Source organism: Cervus elaphus, chromosome 15 (genome assembly GCF_910594005.1).
Source record: "Cervus elaphus chromosome 15, mCerEla1.1, whole genome shotgun sequence".
NCBI lineage: Eukaryota > Metazoa > Chordata > Mammalia > Artiodactyla > Cervidae > Cervus > Cervus elaphus.
The window spans coordinates 7,278,483-7,299,223 of record NC_057829.1 but is presented as its reverse complement, the minus strand read 5'-3'; the positions used below and the strand labels follow the sequence as shown (position 1 = coordinate 7,299,223).

At 46.8% G+C, this 20,741-nt stretch overlaps 1 protein-coding gene and 1 non-coding gene across 5 annotated transcripts in view; one reads left to right on the top strand and one right to left on the bottom strand.

Moving 5' to 3' along the window:
* Positions 1–20,741, top strand: part of SLC35F3 (solute carrier family 35 member F3) — a 412,876-nt gene that overhangs the window by 348,253 nt on the left and 43,882 nt on the right. The window lies entirely within an intron of this gene.
* On the bottom strand, positions 10,591–10,662 carry TRNAC-GCA. Its single transcript has one exon. It is a non-coding gene; the product is annotated as a tRNA-Cys (tRNA).

Here is a 20,741-nt window from a genome sequence, read left to right as displayed (position 1 = left end):
GAAGGATGGATGGACAGTTAGATGGACCGATATACGTGGTACATCATCTATATCTGAGTATGTGTATATACATTTATGGGCTTCCCTGGGGGCTCAGGTGGTAAAGAATCCGTCTGCAATGTGGGAGACCTGGGTTTGATCCCTGGCTTGGGAAGATCCCCTGGAGCATGGCTACCCACTCCAGTATTCTTGCCTGGAGAATCCCCGTGGACAGAGGAGCCTGGTGGGCTAGTCCATGGGGCTGCAAAGAGTCGGGTACAACTGAGCATCTAAGCACAGGATACATGTTTCTGTATGCGTGTGTGGTCAGTGCAACCCCATGGACTCTATCCCGCCAGGCTCCTCTGTCCATGGGTTTCCCCTGGCAGGAATACTGGAGTGGGTTGCCATTTCCTTCTCCAGGAGATCTTCCTGACCCGGGGATCAAAGCCACATCTCGTGTGTCTCCTGCATTGGCAGGCGCATTCTTTACGGCTGAGCCACCAGGGAAACCCCAGAGATAGAGATATATACACACAAAAGATGATGGTGATAAGTAACACTGATTCAGCATTTGCTATGTGCCACATAGTCTTCTCAGCACTGTGCCTCTACTAAATATTATAAACCTAGTGGGAGCCTCTACTTGGGGAGTAGTGACGTGATTGTCCTCATTTGCCTTGTGAGGCTGAGGCGCTGGCAGATTTCATCACTCACCTGCCCAAGACACATATCTATGAAATAAAGAGTCAGAATCTCCTTAGAGGCCTCAGCTCAAAATCCAAGCTTACATAGGAATTGCCTCCTCGAGGCAGCGCTGGGGGAGGTGGCTACTGCGAGACCTGGTCACGGTCACTGACTTAGCATTTTTTTTACTCCTTCTTCACAGCTGATGAGTGGAATATTTTTATCCAGCAGGAATCAGTGACAATCCACATACAGATGGTCTAAGTCTCTTCTATTTCAGAAACACTGAAACACAGCGTGTGTTCAAGGTTCTCTGGCACGACATGGCCTTGGACTGGAGCTAAGCCCTCCAGGCCTGTCTTTTTTCATCTACCCTGAGACACGACCCCCAGAATCTGCATGCTCAGAGCAGAGCCTCAGGGCAGAGGAGACAGTGGGTGGTGGGGTCCTGGGGATGGTGCCAGGAGCCCCCAGTGTCTCTGTGGATCTGTGTCCACTTTGCCTGAGGGACATTACATATAGACTCTGACATCACAGCCTACAGTATGTGCTCTCTAAACAACTCAGCGGGCACCTCCATGGAGGCAGGGCCCCTTCCTGTTGACCTAAATACATCATTGGGTCCTAGCCCAGGGCCTGAGTTGGGAGAACCCTAACCCTCACCTGAGATGGGAGATCACCAGAAACACGGTGGGCATGTGCGCAAGACCACGTGGAAAGAACCCTTGGCCACATCAGTGGCACCTCTCCTCCTGGTAGAATCTGTCTTGAGACAGGTCACTTTCTGTGGCTCCATTTCTATTTTATAATGATCTGCAGGCCTGGAGGAAACAAAAAAAAGTGTCATGCAGAATAGTAGGTAGGAATTACGCTTGAATTAAAAATGAAAAATGAGGACAAATCTTGCCTTGGATGTTAGTGGACTCCAGCTCAGTCCTAGTTATAGATAATACTTGGTGCTCACAAAGGCGGACATCTGGCCATTTACCACCAACAACCATGGTGAAGGCAGGTGGGGAGTACAAAGGGGCCCATGTGGAACAACCAGGGAAGCTTTGGGGCGTCTTTCCACCAGAGACTTAAAATAGCCATTTCTCAGTTGCTTAGGAGGAAAAGGAGAAAGGCCAGAGCCATTCTGATAGGGACCATGCCTCCTTCTCTGACATCACCTTGGAGGAGGGTGGGAGGGCTTTACAAAATCCGTTGTCACACACAGTCCAACAAGACGAACCTCAGTCCAGCTGACGGGACGCCATGGCTGGGAGGGTTCACATAAGGGGGCATAACCACAATGCTTGTGCATGTTGGGGGCGGCATCTTCTTAGGAAAGAGGAGGTAACTAAGCATAAACTTGAAAGTGATCCCTTGTTACAAAAAAAAAAGCCCTGTTCAGCACAGTAATGTATCCCACATAGTGGCCTTATATCACCCCTGGATCCAGAACTTGGTCCAAATGCCACCCACCACGGCTGCAGAGGGAGGGAGAGACAGAAGAGCCTGGGTTGGGGATTTTCTTTTCTTTCTTTCTTTCTTTTTTTTTTTACTAAATATGTATTTATTTGGCTGCACCAAATCTTACTTGAAGCACGCGGGATGAACTTAGTTGTGATGTAGGGTATCTAGTTCTCTGACCAGAGATGGAACCCTGACCCCCTGCATTGGAAGCGTGAAGTCTTAGCCATTGGACCACCAGGGAAGTTCCTGGCTTATGGCTTTTCTTCCCCCTGGTCTTTACTGGCTTTTCTGTAATCTTGAGCCAATCACGCAGTCCTCCTTTTATCCAGCTGCCGCATCTGCAAAGTGAGAGGAGATTCTTAACACCTGCCATGTTTCTTTTCTGCTTTATCTTGTGATCGTTGATTTATCCAACCACTTCCTTTTTCTCCCTGCCCCCAGTTTTATTAAGATATTATTGACACATAACATACTCGTTTCTTCAGCAAGCATTATTGAGGATTCAAGTTGTACCAAGACTTGTCCCAACCGTTAGTGATCGCCTAGCCAGCAAGATGCAGTGCCTGTTCTCATGGGGCATACGTTCTTGGGAAGGCAGCAGGCAGTGAACATATACATGCACGCACATTCATGTACAGGTGCACACACATACATATATGTATGTGCTCAAATAAGTGCAAGCATATATGACATATATAAAGATATGTGTGTGCACATGTAATATATACATTAATGCAGTTTCAAATGGTGCGGGTCCTCTGAAGAAAATTATTTTAAAAGACTCTGGTGTGATGAGAAGCATAGAAGTGAGTAAGACCAAAGCAGTGGGATGTGATGGGGAGCCAGGGATGGAAGTGAGGGAAATACGTTGCCTTGATGGCTGTGGGAAGGAGCTCAGGTTTTTTCTTTCATTTTGATTATTAATTGGTTTGTTTGTTCATTGTTTACCTGCCCACTTGAGTGTCAGCTTTAGGAGGGCTTTTGTCTATCTGGTCACCATTTATCTCCACTGACTAGAGTAATTCCTGCCACGTAGTAGGTACTAAGTTTGCTATTGTTAAATGAATATATAATGTATACACATTTGTATACTTCACTTAATGATATGTCATGGATCTTTCTTTTTTATTAGTGTTTATTGCAGCATCCTTTACAATGTTGTGTCCGCTGCTTCTGCCCAGCGCAGTGAATCAGCCGTGTGTACACACGTCCCCTCCCTTCGGACTTCCTCCCCATTCAGGTCCCCGCAGCGCATTAAGGAGAGTTCTCTGTGCTGTGCAGATGTTCTCATCAACTGTCTGTTTCAGACATGCCATCAATAGTGTATGGGCTTCCCAGGTGGCGCTAGTGGTAAAAGCCAATGCAGGAGATGTAAAAGACACTGGTTCAACCCCTGCAGAGACACAGGTTTGATCCCTGGGTCGGGAAGATCCCCTGAAGGAGGGCATGGCAACCCACTGCAGTATTCTTGCCTGGAGAATCCCATGAAGCCTAGTGGACTACCGTCCATAGGATTGCAGAGAGTTGAAACACGCTTGAAGTGACTTAGCATGCACACACATCAGTAGTGTATATGGAGCTCACATTTTGTTAGAGCTTTGGCGGGGGGTGGTACCGACGTGACGCTGTGGGGAGAGGAGGGGTTGTGGAGCTCCGTGTGACCTTGTCAGCCTTTCATAGCATGTCACTTTAGAGACCCTATCTCTAATCCTGTTCCCTGTTCTAATGATGGGGAAATAAAATCCAAGTCATTTCAGCATTCCTGGGAGCCACCCAGCCTCCACATGCCTGCTAGGGTTCTTTCCCTGCACACGCCTTTGCTCCTGTGGGAATGTCTGGTTCATCCCCACTCCTACCCACGCTCCTCAAGCCACCAGCCAGTCTGCTCTCCCCTGCTTGGGTTCCCTCCACCCCTACGGCCACCAGTTTCCCCAGCTGGAGAGCCCCACACCGCGGGTGCCTGGGCTGCTCCCCACAGTGGACCCAGCCCATCTTCCTCTGAGCCAGCTGCATTCCCCAGGCAGGTATCAAGTGGCAGAGAGCTCTCTTCATTGCCCTGCCCCAGCAGCTGCTGCAGCTCCCCATTCCCATGTCCCAGGAATCCCTCCCCAAGGGAATCTGGAGGTGCTGACAAAGCCACCTGGGGTGACCGGGCACAAAGAGGAAGCTGGCAAAGTGATGACAGTCCTGCTCTCATTTGCAAGATAGAAGCTGCTTCAGGCAGGCATGTTTCTGGAAAGTCTTTCAGAACCTCATGCTTTTGGGGGGAACACTTTGGGGGAGCTTGTCCTTTTAAGGAAGTGGGAGGGCCTCGAAATATGACAAATATGACAAATATGACCTGCAGCACATCACTTGGGAGCTGGTTAAGATGCAGAGTCTGAGAACTGGATTCCACAAATCACAGCTAAAGAAGAGTTTGCATGCCACCATTGAAGATTCTGCATGCCACAAGGAGAATCAGAGATCCCACATGCAGCAGCTGAGACCCAGTGCGGCCCAAAAAAAAAACTTAAAAAAAGCAGCAACAAAATATGATTCCCAACAAAAGTCCCAGATCTTGACTGGTATGTTGATTCCGTTCATCATGGTCCTTGTGGCCTCCGCTATGAGTCACAGGGATGGATCACAGTAGGTGTGTAGAGATGCTAGTGTGTCTAGAAGAGTGATGGGAATTCTGCACTAGAGGGACAGGATCTCTGTGTGGCCTGGGGTCTATTCACTGCCCCTTAAAATTTTTCGCAGAGGGATGGTGATGCATCTAGAATATGGACTTTGAAGGTCCCCAAGCAGTGCTGTCAGGAGAACTCCCTGCCCTGGAGGATATGCCCTGACTGCCCTGTCCAGCACGTCCCCCACTCAGCACCCATTTACTAACTACTGAATGCTTGGAATATGGCCAATTTGACTGATATACTCAGTGTTTAGTTTTCTTTCATTGTATTAATTTATATTAAAAAAAAACTTGTAGTTTAACCATATTGTATGGTCTAGCTTTAGGAAGAATTTAAAATGCTTAACTTGAAAAGGCTGGAAGAAGGGTATCTCTTCAGTGTTTTCAAGTATGTTGAGATGCTGTCATGGACAAGGGTGGTCGGTCACACTTTTACTATTTTTAAAGTTTCTTTAGAGGGCAAATTTAGAAGTCTTCAAGAAGGCTGGACATGACTTTTAATGACAGTGGATATAGTGAAGACAGTGGAATCTGATTTCTTTCTTTATTATTTTTCATTTTTATTGAAGTATGGTGGATTTATAATGTGTTCATTTTGGCTTTACAGCAAGGTGATTCATTTATATATATATTTATCTATCTATCTATATATATATATATATATATATAGTGGTTCAGCTGGTAAAGAACCTTCCTGCCAGTGCAGGAAATAGAAGAGACCTGGGTTCAATCCCTGGGTCAGGAAGATCCCCTGGAGAAGGAAATGGCTACCCACTCCAGTATTCTTGCCTGGAAAATTCCATGAACAGAGGATTCTGGTGGGCTACAGTCCATGGGGTCGCAAAGAGTCGGACATGACTGCATGCGCACAATGTATGTATATGCATTTGTGTGTGTGTATATATTCCTTTTCATATTTCCTCCGTTATGGTTTATCACAAGATATTGAATATAGTTCCCTATGCTATACAGTAGGACCTTGTTTATTTTATTTAGTAACTTGTATCTGCTAATCCTGAAGCCTAATTTCTTGAGTTCAAATCCTGCTCCACCACTTCATAGACCGTGGCTTCCATAAACAAGAGCTGTGGGTGTTAACGCTATGTTGTTGCTATACAAAGACACGATAAAGCAGAGTGTCTCAGTCCTAGGACTGCAGCAACGACTCGGCCTTCCCCTCAGCTCCCAGAGCTTCTGGGACTCCAGCAAGTGCTGCCGGAAGTGAAAGAGGGTAGGATGAGAGGCAGGTCAGCCCAGATGTCCCTAAGAGCAGTGACACTTACGGCTGAAGAGGTCTGAGAGCAGCCACAGGTGGGGGCCTCTCCAGGGGGAATTCTCCGAGGTGGGAGCAGGTGCCAGCAGGGAAGTCTGGGAGGAGATGTGCAGAAACAGAGGAGTAACTCAGGACTGTTGGCAAGGATGTTGGTGCCTCCAGCAGAAGAGATCCTGGGATCTTGATGGGCAAATCTGCAGATAGCAATTTGAGCAAATTCCGGGAGATAATGAAGGACAGGGGAACTGGCTTGCTGCAGCCCACTGGGTCACAAAGAGTCTGGCACCACTTAGCAACTGAACAACAACACTAACAACAGATGGCACTAAACCAAGGCCAGAAAGCTATAGGAGTAAACAAGGTCCTGCTATATAGCACGGAACTGTATTCAATGGGTTGTCTGTGTGTTCAGTTGCTGCCATGTCTGACTCTCTGCGATGCCAGGCTCCCCTGTGCTCCACTATTTCCTAGAGCTTGCTCAAATTCATGTCCATTGAGTCAGTGATGCTGTCTAACCATCTCATCCTCTGCCACCTTTTTCTTCTTTTGTCCTCAATCTTTCCCAGCATCAGAGTCAGCTCTTCACACCAGGTGGCCAAAGTATTAAAGTTTCAGCATCAGTCCTTCCAATGAATATTCAGGGTTGATTTCCTTTAGGATTGGCTGGTTTGATCTCCATGCAGTCCAAGGGACTAAGAGTCCCTTCTTCAGCACCACAATTCAAAAGCATCAATTCTTCGGTACTCAGACTTCTTCATGGTGCAACTCTCACATCCATACATGACTTTCTGCCTTTAGAGAGGTATCATCTATATTCACTATCCTGTGATAAATGCAAAATAATATGTGTATGTATAACTGAGTCACCTTTCTGTACAGCAGAAATTAGTACAACGTAAATCAACTATACTTCAATACATTAAAAAAAAAAACAAAACAAAGATATAGGAGAGTAATTTGGACCTGTATTCCCACGACTGGGGATCCAAAAAGAAAGTCACCTGCTTCCTCAACGATCGAGGAATTAAAGAAGATGCCTCTTATGTGATATGGAAGAGATGGTGGTAAAGATGAACCAGCAGGAGGAATAGATCCTGCCTAAGATCTGGTCAAAGGAGGAGCTTGGGCATAAAACTGAGGACTTTTGGAAGAGATTTTCAGTCAAGTTGACTTGTGTTGCATGACATGCACCATGTACCCAAATCTGTACATGCACCATGTACCAAATCTGTTTGGTAGAGAGCTGGTGCACTTAAATAACGGGGATTTCAAAGGCATTTTTAACAGCCACCCGTGGGTCTCCGTACTGCAGTCAGGGCTGGGTAGTGTAGCAGAAACCAGAAGAAGTCCTCTATTCCAGGATCTTGGTCCCTGTAGGAGGACTGTCTTGTCCCTGTGGATGAGGGTCGTGGTGGGGCCAGTGGGCAGAAAAGTCAGCAGAGACGAGACTCCTTCCTGTGTGGTGTGGAGGCTTTTTGAAGCACAGTTCCAGATGTTGTTGTCTGATTAGGGAGCCTTAGAGCAGAGGCGGCTCACCCAACAGCCTCGTTCTATCTTGTGATTTTGTAGAGAGAGGAGAAGGTTGGGTGAGACACTCAACATGGAGGCAAGGACTGTGTGCTTTAACCAGAATCTTTAGGCAAAAGGCAGGTCCCTTATATCCAGACATAGGACCTCTCAGCTGAATTTACATCAGTCTGGCGTAAGTTGGAAGTGTCTACACTGAGGGCCCTTTGATAGCCTTCTAAATTACCGTCTTTGGCCTGGGTTTGTGCTCTTGCCTGAAGCCTTATGAGTGCTGATCTCACTTTTCTAAAGAGGACACAACAGAAGGTCTCCTCTCGTCCTTCCGAAGCCCCTTCACTGTAGATTCCTCTTCTTTTCATCAAGTGACTGTGGCCTCCTAAAACAGACAGTGGTAGACCCTAGCTAGGAATTAGGACAAACAAGATTTATGGTTCTAAAATGGGTTTCTGGAAGGCAGAGACCCTGAAGCATGAGAGCCTGAATGGCTGAGAAAGCAGTTACCAACTCTAAAAGGTGGACGCTACATCATTTAGGAGAGAGAGAACCAAAGCTTTGTTGTTTGGGTATCTTTCTCCCAAGATAACTTTATGCAGACTCGCTTAAACTCATGTGGTCTTTAAAAATATTTATTTATTTGGTTGCATCGGGTCTTAATCGTAGCACGCGAGATCTTGCTGCAGCACGCGGGCTTCTCCAGTAGCAGCTCATAGGCTTCTCTCTAGTTGTAGTGCACAGACTTAGATGACTCATGGTGTGTGGGATCTTAGTTCCCTGCCCAGGGATTGAACCCACATCCCCCACGTTGGAAAGCAGATTCTTAACCACTGGACCACCAGCAATGTCCTGACTCTTGTGGTTTTTAAAAAAGAAATGGGAAGACAGAGAGGAGAGGAGCAGGGGGCTTCCAACTTTGAAGTCCCTGTTAGGCTGGGGCCTGAGAGCCGGGTGGGCAGGCGGGGCCACCAGGTCCCAGCAGGGTGGTCGTGGTGTGCCCAGAGACCCTAGGCAGGGCAGGATGGGGAGCAGACCACAGGGTCAGGAATGGCCAGGAGCCCGACACGGAAGTGCCGCTGGCAGGAGGTGGGGGAAATAGCCAGGCTACTCGTGGAGTGGGCCTGGGGGTCAGCTTCCCTTACAGGCTAGGTCTAGAACAGGAAAAAGAAAAGTGATGGCCAGAGACAGTCTCCTGATTGAGAATGACAGACTAAAAATTCTAATTTGGGAATTAGTTCCACTTACAGTTGTGTTACCAGAAGTTGGCTTTGCTCCATTATGTAAGTAAGCAACGGATGTGTATCTTGCAGCGCGTGAGTTAGACTTTCCTGGATTTGCTGGCATGTCGGGCACCGTTACCCAGGTCATCCTTGCTTCATTAACGGTGTCCGGCAACAGGCCCATTAACTGGCTCGGTAGTTCTTGTGGCTGGAGAGGTCTGCTCCTCGCCCAGCTCTGATCACCAGGGGCAGGAAGAGCCCCACCTTTATCCACCAGGGGCCACTTTCCTTAATAGAACATCTTAGCATCTCAACAGCAAAGAATCTTCATTTTCCCGTGTACTATTTTAAAAACACATTTATTTATTTATTTGGCTATGCCAGGTCTTGGTTGCAGCACACAGAATCTTTAGTTGCAGCATGTGGGATCTATTTCCCTGACCAGGGATCAGACCCAGGGCCCCCGCACTGGGAGTGCGGAGTCTTCGCCACTGGACCACCGGCAAAGGTCCTTCCCATGTACTCTTGGTGGAGGTGGTTCCTGCTTCATTTTCAGCTCAAGGCTTCGCCCCAAATGAAGATGCCCACTACATCGCTGTGGGTACCAAATGGACTCCCTCCTAGACAGCCCACACTCTATCTCCTTGTTCCTGTTCACCACCTACTTTCAGATGTCTGAGCATGTTTGCAATACGGAGGGGCTATAATTAGAATAAGCTGATGGCTGTGTTTTAACCCTTCTACTGAGATTTCATCCTTAAATGAACTGAAACTCGCTTTGCCAATCTGTTTATTGGAGGCCAGTGGAGGGAAGAATAGCTTGGGATGCCCCAAGGCCAGGAAGTCACAGCACAGTATTCACTGAGCCCCCCTGCTTTCTGAGAGGGGCAGGGGTGGAACAGGAAAATGGCTGGGTAGAACTGAATTAGGCAGACAGGAAGCAGGGTGACTGGACCTAGATAGCCTGGCTAACTCTCCCTAGGCCAGGACAGTCGCTTGACTTTGCTTGTTATTATCAACAGCCCCATTTCTCAAACAACTCCCCAGTTGCCGGCAGGGTGCCGAGCATGCATACCTACTGTATGTCATTTCTACTGCATAGTCATCCTAGGAGGTAAGTATTATGGCCATATCCTCTTTAAAGATATAGACCATGAGCCTCAGAGAGGTTGAATAACTTGTCAGGTATCACAGGCAGGATCTGAATCCAAAGTGCCTCCAGATGCTGCCTTGCTGGAATTTCCCCAGCAGTCCAGTGTTTGGGACTCCACGCTTCCACTGCAGAGCGCACGGGTTCAATCCCTGGGCGGGGAACTAAGATCCTTTGCTGGTGCGGCCAAAGAAGCACAGATGCTGCCTCGCTGACAGCATCCTCGTCCTGTCTGCTGTGGCTGGGTCCTGGGACCTCAAGATGATTGCCTGTAGCTTCTACATCAGCAACCGTGGTCAGTGCCAAAGGTCCTCCTGAAGGCAGCAGTCAGCGTGGGGACAGCAAAGTGCTTTTCCGGGCAACTTGTGTCCTTACTTGAGTTTAATCAGCTGAGTTGTGTACCCCTAAAGTACATATGCTGAAATCCTAAACCTCCAGAACTTCAGGATATGACTTTTTTTTTTTTTTTTTGAGACATGGCTTTGAAAGAGGTGTGTGTGTGTGTATTAGCCACTCAGTCATGTCCAACTCTTTTGCGACCCGGTGGACTGTAGTTGGCCAGACTCCACTGTCTATGGGATTTTCCAGGCAAGAATACTAGAGTGGGTTGCCATTCTGTTCTCTAGGGGATCTTCCCACCCAGGGATTGAACCTGGGTCTCCTGCATTGCAGGCAGGTACTTTACCATCTCAGTCACCAGGGAAGCCCTTGAAAGAGTTCAAAGATTAAGTTCAAATGAGATCATTAGGATGGTCTAATCCAATCTGACTGATGGAAGAGGAGATTAGGACACAGACACACATAGAGAGAAGCTACATGAGGACACAGGGAGGAGACAGCTGGCCGAGGAGAGAGGTCTCAGAAGGAACCAGCCCTGCTACTGCCTTGATCTTGGACTTCCAGTTTCTGGAACTCTGAGGACATAAACATCTGTTGTCTCAGCCACCCAGCCCGTGGTGCTGTGTTACAGCGGCCCTCACAGACTAATACACGTGGTCTGAGGCTTCTGTTTCCTCTTTGTCCCCAGTTCGCAAAGAAGAGGAAGGACATAGAGTCAATCTACATCAATCTCTGGAAAAACAGAGATTCAATGAGGTGTTGAAACAGACTTTTTAATGCTTCTGACCCAAAAAGTAGCTGGTAGTTTAATCATAACAACAGTTTAAGATAGAGTCTTTAGACTTGTATCACAGAATCTGTATATATAAACAAAGCAGGAAGTTCAGTTTTTCTCTTGAACCGGAAACAGGTCCATGGTAAGTGGTAACATAGCCCAAGCCTCCAAGGTGACCTTTGAAATGATTCGACCTTTCGCTTGGGAAGAGATGCCCTATGTTATCAGCTCCTGGGAATCAGTCATCTCCAGCTTGTGTGAAGTTCTCTGTGTATTTTGTCTCAGGATTACAGCACATTGTGAAGACCCAGCCAACCACTTCCTCATCTATTATGCATCATGTCAATTACTGTCAGAGCGGCCTCCCTGCCCGAGGAGCAAGGAGCAGACTGGGACCGCCTGCTGCAGCTGAGCCAGGCTCTTTGCCCTTTTTCCAGAGCATCTGTTTGCCCTGGTGCGGGGGGACAGGAGGATCCCAGCCTCACAGCCCTATGGAGCGAGCTGCCAGCACTACAGAGGGCCCTCCCAACGCCTTTTGACATTGTGGTGCCAGGATGCACACAGCCACTTTCTAAAGGAAAGACGCAGCCCTAAATCCTTCACCAGGCAGTCTCTGCTGGGCTCAGTTTGGAGGGGAAAAAAAAATCAAAGGACCCACCACACTGATGCACGTGTGTGCGTATTAAGTCGCTTCAGTCATGTCCGACTCTTTGTGACCCCATGGACTGTAGCCCGCCAGGCTCCTCTGTCCATTGGATTCTCCAGGCAAGAAGACTAGAGTGGGTTGCCATGCCCTCCTCCAGGGGATCTTCCCGACTCAGGAATCAAATCTGCGTCTCTTACGCCCCCTGCACTGGCAGGCAGGTTCTTTACTACGAATGCCATCTTGGGAAGCCCTGATGCACAGTCCCTGATATTAACCAGGACTGCAGCCTCAGATACTCATCTGGTCCATGAGCCTGACAAGTTCTACCGGGCCTTTAATTCATGATTTGGGTGGGATTGGAGCTGGTGGTTCTCTCACCCCTGCCCCTCTAACTATGGAGGAGAGCCCCTCTCCATGGTCTAGAGCAGAGCCTTCCCAGGGCCCCTCCTGTCGGAGGACTGACTCCACAGCCCTCTCCCATCAGGCTGGCCCATGCCCAAGTGCACATGATTGCATGGCAAACCTGGATTTTGCAGGAACTCTTTTGAACAAACAATCTAACTTTCTTATGCTTTATCCAGCAAGTATTCTTAAAACACAAAGGACAGGTATTTTCTGCTAATTACTGTCATTTTCTCACAAGCAATAAACAATTTCACAATTCATGGCTAATCAGTAGCCAGGAGTTTAGGTCTACTTGAAGCTTCATTGAAAACACTGGGGAGGACTTCCCTGGTGGTCCAGTGGTTAAGAATCTGCCTGCCAACGCAGTGAGCATGGGTTCAGTCCCGGTCTGGGAAGATTTCATATGTCAAACTAAGCCCATGTGCCACAACTACTGAGCCCACATGCCTAGTGTCCATGCTCTGCAACAAGGAAAGCCACTGCCTGAGGGCCCCTGCACCACCAAAAAGGGCGGTCCCCTCTGACTGCGATCACAGAAAGCTCACGCCCAGCAACGGAGACCCAGCACAGCCAAAAATAGATTTTTTAAAAATTAAAACAAAAAGAAGGCACTGGGGAAAACAAAACAGTACTAGGGGCCACAGGAAAATTAGATTGGACCGGTTGTCCCTAAGAGGAGTCCTAATAATGGTGAGAGTGAGTGGATTCCGTAATGTGGGCCACCACTGAAACACAAACTATGGAACGTGGACTTAGTCTGGTGGATATTTTTATCAGTGATTTTGGTAAAATCATGGAAGTCACATTTGTCAAAATTGTACATGACTCAAACTCTAGGAGGATTAATGATGTCTTGGGGGCTTCCGTGGTGGCTCAGATGGTAAACAATCTGCCTGCAATGTGGGAGACCTGGGTTTGATCCCTGGATCGGGAAGATCCCCTGGAGGATGGGCATGCAACCCACTCCAGTATTCTTATCTGGAGAATCCCCATGGACACAGTCCCATGGGGTCACCAAGAGTCAGACATGAGCAAGTGACTAAGCACAGCATAGCACATGGTGAAACCAGGACCCAAAAAGACCTGGCTGGCTAGAAAGCAGGGCCAGGTACAATAGGAAATGTAATAGGAACATGTGTAAAGTGTCCACACAAATCTGCAACACAAGGAGCAAGCTGGACGGAGCAGAGGTTTAGCTTGACAACCACACATGTGTGAAAAGGACTTCAGTTGACTATAACTGTAAAATGAGTTATTTGCATGATGAGGCCATCAAAAAATTTTGTTTAATCCAGGTTATATAATAAACTGCAATAATTTGAATTTAGGAACTGACAGTTTTGTCCTTTTCTGCAGTGATCAGATCATACTAGTAATGTTGTTGTGCAGCCATACTTTGAGAAAGACGAGAATGAGACTTCCCTGGCGGCCCAGTGGCTAAGACTCACCGCTCCCAATGCAGGGGGCCAAGATTCCATCCCTGGTCAGGGAACTAGATCCCACATGCCACAAGTAAGAGTCTGCATGCTTCCAGAAGGCAATCAGGACTCAGCACAGCCAAATCCATAAATGATAATAGTAATAAGAGGTAAGGTTCATTGAGTGCTTACTCTGTGCAGGCACTGATCGTCAGTACCTTGTACAAAGCAGTTCGTTTAGCAGCCGTGTGAGGTGGGTGTTACTGCTGTTTGCATTTCGCGGACGGTGAAGCTGAGGCACATCAGCAGGCAGTCTGTGACTGGCCCAGGTAACCATCGTACCCAGTGCTCAGGCTCAGGCTCGCAAGCTCGTGTTTTTAACCGCATCTTTTACTTCATTCCCAGCATCATTGAAGGGCCATTGCAATGTCATGAAAACTTTTGCCCAAGGATATGAGACTTCAAAATCTGAGTGGGATCATTTACTTTGACTCCAAGTTTAAATTCCATTTCCTTCATTTGCATTGACTTTGGGTTGAAAGACAGTGGCCTCGATGTTGAGGATGGTGTTGGGCAAGCCTTTGTTACCCAGATGGTCAAGGGCAGTGTCTACACCACATTGTCAACTCCCCACCTCCAAACCAGGGCACCACCCCCATGAAAACAAAGCAGTAAATCTCACAACCTTTGGAAACTGAGATCATTGAATACAATCTAGAATTTGGTAGAACTTTAATTAAATGCTCAAAATATAAATCATTATACATTTAGTTATTTTTAAAAACACCCACTTATGATTCTTGCAGTATAGCAGCTATTAATAAAAGTTTCTGAAATGCAGTCAGACTAATCCTTGTGTCTACTGTGATCTGGTACAAAATGCTAAGGCCGTTTTTAGTTTATTCTGTTGACGGCATGAGAGATTAGACTCAAGCCTCAAAGTATTTTCTTTAAATTGAAGTCTGTCCTTTTATTTATTTTGTATTAGTTAGTTTTTAGTAGTGGTATAGTTGCGGCACAACGTTGGGTTAGATTTTACTGCATAGAAAACTGCATCGGCCATGCATACACATGTGTCCCCTCCCTCCTGAACTTCCTTCCCATTTGGGTCCCGACAGAGCGTTAAGTAGAGTTCCCTGTGCCATACGGTGTGTTCCCATGAATTGTCTATTTTATGCATAGTATCAATAGTATATATGTGTCAATCCCAATTTCCCAGTTCCTTCAACCCCACTCCTTTCCCACCTTGGTATCCATACATTTTTTCTGTATGTCTGTGTCTCTATTTCTCCTTTGCATATAGGGTTATCTATACCATTTTTCTAGATTCCACATATATATGTTAATATACGGTATTTGTTTTTTCTCTTTCTGACTTACTTCACTCTGTATGAGAGCCTCTGGGTCCATCCATGTCTCTACAGATGACCCAGTTTCATCCCTTTTTGTGGCTGAGTAATATTCCATTGTGTTTATGTACCACTGTTGTGTATATGTTCCTCTGTTGGTGAACATTTAGGTTGCTTCCAAAGTCTGTCCTTTCAAAAGGAAAGAGTGGAAAGGGTGATGAGGGTAATATGTTAAGGTATGTCTACCATGGCAGCCGCTTTGGTGATTACTGAACTATTTTCTCTCATTTAGCTACTACCTTAGTCCTCCAAGGTTGCCCATTTTCCTGATGAAGAAATTAAGGATCCCAAAGGTTCCACAAGTTATTTATGACCCCACCAGTATAAGTAGTGAAGCAGTGTTTCATCTTTATCTCTCTGACTTCGAAAGTTATTGTTTTATACATTGACCCATGCTGCCTTCTGATCAAGCCTCTAGGAACCAAAGGCCTTGGTTTTGTTGACCATAACTGTGCTGTTGCCCACTTCAGATGTGATTGTTCCCTCTGAAGGTCACCAGAGCCTCTGGCCTCCCCAGGTGTTTGGCCAGAGAATTATAAGCATCATAGTACAACAACTCAGAGGGAAAATGGGGAAGGAGAAAGTGTATGTATGATGAGCACAATTCTGTAAGTCAGATGTGGTACCCAGAGCCTTGAAAGGCTAATTAGCTGGTGTCCAGTGAATGATATTGTATTAAGCTTCCATGGGAAAGGACTGCCCTCTCTGGGGTCCTCTGCTGTGCTTAGCTGCTCAGTCATGTCTGATTCTTTGTGACCCTGTGGACTGCAACCCACTAGGCTCCTTGTCCATGGGGATTCTCCAGGCAAGAAAACTGGACTGGGTTGCCATGCCCTCCTCTAGGGGATCTTCCCAACCCAGGGATCAAACCCAGGTCTCCCGCATTTCAGGTGGATTCTTTACCATTGGCGCCTCCAGGAAAGCCCTAGGGGGCCTTTGTCATCAGATCTTCCAGGCAATATGCAGACCAAGTTGGTGGGAGAAATGTCAAGGTATAGTGTTGAACTTCACATGTTCTACTAAGGAAGAATAGACTCTTCAACAAAGATTCGAAAAAGCCACGGGATTACTATAGCTGTTGTGGGCGAGGGCCGAAAGCCCAGCTTGAGTCACATGCCTGATCCTCCGCCTACCCCTTCCCCACCCCCTACCCTGCCGCCTGCCCACACACACACTAATCACTGGGACCAGAAAGGCACCTGCAGTTCAATCCAGATGGCTGGAGGTCACTTCTCAAAAGCAGAATTGCACACAGCTCACCAGGAGAGCTTGTTCTCTGCAGATTCTGATCTCAGGGAAACGCTCTGGAGTGAAGTCTGAGATTCTACATTCCTAACAGTCTCCCAGCCGATGCTGAGGCTTCTGGTCCCTGGACCACCCCACGAGGACCTTGACTAGAGCCTGCACCTTGGCTAGGGGTCCACCAGGAAGAGGAACAGTTTCCCAAAAAAACAGAGAGGGTCAGCACAGAGCTGGCCACTTAAAGGGACTTTTGTAGTTAGAGAAACCACCATCGTTTGTGTTCATCCTAATCCAGGTGTTCTTGCATTCAGAAGGCAAAAAGAACTACAGTTGGTACCTGGTGCTTGCCAAATACATGTAAAGGCAAAAGGCAAAACCATCAGGAGCTGGTGAAGGTCCTTGATGTACAGACAACAGAAAAGAAGCCCTGAGCTCTGAGGTGGGATAAGAGTCACAGGGGAGCGTGAGGTTGAGAGGCCGAGGGCGAGGCTCGGCTGTCCTGGCTCCAGGGAGACCATAGCTCAGATACACGCGTCTGGGCTTGGCTGCACATCTGACGGCTTGGGCTTGTATGTTTGGGATGAAGTGGGCAGAGATTCATTAAGGCCTTGATTTAATTCAACTTCTTGTAAGTGTGGTTCTGATGCCTGTCAACTGCCTTTTGTGCAGAGTTTTGACCACTTGGCACATTTAGACCCATGACAGGCATAGTAACAGTTGAAGCAATTGATTTCTTCCGGGTTTGGCTGAGGACAGCCGGAAAACCATTTGGCTTCTCACCTGTGGTCCTCTATAGGCCAGTGGGGTCACGGTTCTGGGCTTTCATACAGAACATGGGGAAGATTCTGGCTCCCTAAGTCATCTGCTTTCTGAAATGTTACCAAGAAATGATTAAAATAACTGCGATGCTTGATGGAGAATTCTGAGAGGCTAGAATAGACCTAGAATCCTGACACTCCCAAATCCCTGCCTTGGATGGGAAAGGGCCCTGCAAGCTTGCAGTGTGGGGCCCGTACCCACACTGGGCTGGTGTCTTTTTTTTTAAATTGAAGTACAGTTTCTTTACAATGCTGTGCTAATTTCTGCTGTAAAGCAAAATTATTTTAGTTATGAATATATATACATTCTTTTTTTTCTATATTCTTTTCCATTATGGTTTATCATAGGATATTGAATATAGTTCTCTGTACTGTACAGTAGGACCTGTTGTCTTCACACGCTCAGAGCGAGGGGCCATGGCTGGTTGGGTGGCCCCTGTGAACAGAGGGGAAGCCGCAGAGCAGGCTCAACCTCTCCTCCTGCTGCTGCACAGACCAAGAGTCCTGGGTCCAGCCTCTGCTCCAGGGCGCTACTTAGATGTCTAAGCCATTAGAATATGAATTAGCACTTCCAGGGGCACACTGGTAAAGAATTCACTTGACAGTGCAGGAAACTCAAGAGATGCGGGTTTGATCCCTGGGTCTGGACGATCCCCTGGGGAAGGAAATGGCAACCCACTCCAGTATTCTTAACTGCAGAATTCCATGGACAGAGGAACCTGGTGAGCTACAGTCTAGGGGATCAAGAAGAGTCGGACATGACTGAGCAAGGACAGAACGCAACAGAATATGAATCACATATTCATAGATGATTGACTGTAAGTGGATCTTGAACTGATCCTGCATTTCAGAGATGCAAAAACTGAGGCCTGGAGACATACAGCTAATTCACTGTTAGATTCAAGACTCTTACATTCATTATCAGATTCCCTAAAGGGCACTTGAGCAAGATCTTGCTTCCAGACACCTCTGCTGCCCCCAGGCAGATGGGGGTCACTCTACTTTGGAAGCCTCCACTTTCTTAGACAACATAGACAACCTCTGTCACAACCAATTGGATGTTCTGGATGTTCGTAGATTCTGGGTGAACAGGAAGAATATGGGAAATAGGAAGGCCCATCGGGAAGCTCCTGGGGTAAACAGGACCCCTGAGAACAATACTTCCTGGGGTGCAGGCCAGAGTCTAGGATGGGATGAAATGAGAGCAGGAATTTAGATGAACCCTGCAGTTCTCACTAAGCTAGAGAAACACCCCCAAAGTAAAGGCAGCTCTCTCTCAGCCATTTTTTTGGTTACTACTCCTTTTTTTTTTTTGAACTTCTTATTTTGTATTGGGGTATAGCCAATTAGCAAGCAATGCTGTGATAGTTTCAGGTGGACAGCAAAGGGACTCAGCCACACACATATATATCCATTCTCCCCCAAGCCCCTTCCCATCCAGGCTGCCACACAACTTTGAGAGTTCCATGTGCTATACACTAGGTCCTTGTTGGTTATCCATTTTAGACACAGCAGTGCATACATGTCTATCCCATACTCCCTAACTAACCCCTCCCCAGACAACCATAAGTTCGTTTTCTAAGTCTTTGAGTCTCTGTTGTGTAAGTAAGTTCATTTATATCATTTCCTTTTAGATTCCACATGTACGGGAAGTCATACGATGTTTCTCCTTCTCTGTCTGACTTGCTTCACTCAGTGTGACACTCTCTTCAGTTCAGTTCAGTTCAGTCGCTCAGTCGTGTCCGACTCTTTGCGATCCCATGAACCGCAGCACGCCAGGCCTCCCTGTCCATCACCAACTCCCTGAGTTTACCCAAACCCATGTCCATTGAGTCGGTGATGCTATCCAACCATCTCTTCCCCTTCTCCTCCCGCCTTCAATCTTTCCCAACATCAGGGTCTTTTCCAATGAGTTAGCTCTTCACATCAGGTGGCCAAAGTATTGGAGTTTCAACTTCAACATCAGTCCTTCCAATGAACACCCAGGACTGATCTCCTTCAGGATGGACTGGTTGGATCTCCTTGCAGCCCAAGGGACTCTCAAGAGTCTTCTCCAACACCACAGTTCAAAAGCATCAATTCTTCTGCGCTCAGTTTTCTTTATAGTCCAACTCTCACATCCCTACCTGACCACTGGAAAAACCATAGCCTTGACTAGACAGACCTTTGTTGGCAAAGTAATGTCTCTGCTTTTTAATATGCTGTCTAGATTGCTCATAACTTTCCTTCCCAGGAGTAAGCGTCTTTTAATTTCATGGCTGCAATCACCATCTGCAGTGATTTTGGAGCCCAGAAAAATAAAGTCAGCCACTGTTTCCACTGTTTCCCCATCTATTTGCCATGAAGTGATGGGACCAGATGCTATGATCTTAGTTTTCTGAATGTTGAGCTTTAAGCCAACTTTTCCACTCTCTTCTTTCACTTTCATCAAGAGGCTCTTTAGTTCTTCCTCGCTTTCTGCCATAAGGGTGGTGTCATTTGCATATCTGAGGTTATTGATATTTCTCCCAGCAATCTTGATTCCAGCTTGTGCTTCCTCCAGCCCAGCATGTCTCATGATGTACTCAGCATGTAAGTTAAATAAGCAGGGTGACAATATACAGCCTTGACGTACTCCTTTTCCTATTTGAACCAGTCTGTTGTTCCATGTCCAGTTCTAACTGTTGCTTCCTGACCTGCATACAGATTTCTCAAGAGGCAGGTCAGGTGGTCTGGTATTCCCATCTCTTTCAGCATTTTCCAGTTTATTGTGATCCACACAGTCAAAGGCTTTGGCATAGTCAATAAAGCTGAAACAGATGTTTTTCTGGAACTGTCTTGCTTTTTCTATGATCCAGCGGATGTTGGCAATTTGATCTCTGGTTCCTCTGCCTTTTCTAAAACCAGCTTGAAGATCTGGAAGTTCACAGTTCACGTATTGCTGAAGCCTGGCTTGGAGAATTTTGAGCATTACTTTACTAGCGTGTGAGATGAGTGCAATTGTGTGGTAGTTTGAGCATTCTTTGGCATTGCCTTTCTTTGGGATTGGAATGAAAACTGACCTTTTCCAGTCCTGTGGCCACTGCTGAGTTTTACAAATTTCCTGGTATATTGAATGCAGCACTTTCACAGCATCATCCTTCAGGATTTGAAATAGCTCAACTGGAATTCCATCACCTCCACTAGCTTTGTTTGTATTGATGCTTCCTAAGCCCACTTGACTTCCCATTCCAGGATGTCTGGCTCTAGGTGAGTGATCACACCATTGTGATTATCTGGGTCATGAAGATCTTTTTTGTACAGTTCTTCTGTGTATTCTTGCCACCTCATCTTAATATCTGCTGCTTCTGTTATCTCTCAGCCATTTTTGAATCCTTGAATCTCAAGGAATCACCAGTCTTTTTCAAGGTGTACAATGAATGTCTATAGTCAATAGCCAGGACCAAGCCATGTGTATTTCAACAATTCCTTGGGTTCAATCTATTTCTAAAAGGAGCTGTTGGTTTGTGCCATGGAAATCCATCCAACTCTGAAAAAGTCAATGCTGTTCATTTGGATGGAGGCAGTTCTAGCTGTGTGTGTAAGGGAGAGAGAGAGAGAGGAAAACTGCCTGCAAAAATCAGCGGACACGTATCCACACACCAGTCTCCTGGTACCAGCCTTGAAAAGCTTTACAGTTAATATAGACCAATCCCATCCAAAATGGCACATTATAAAATTGACCTTGTCCAAAACCTTTCTGTCCTTGAGA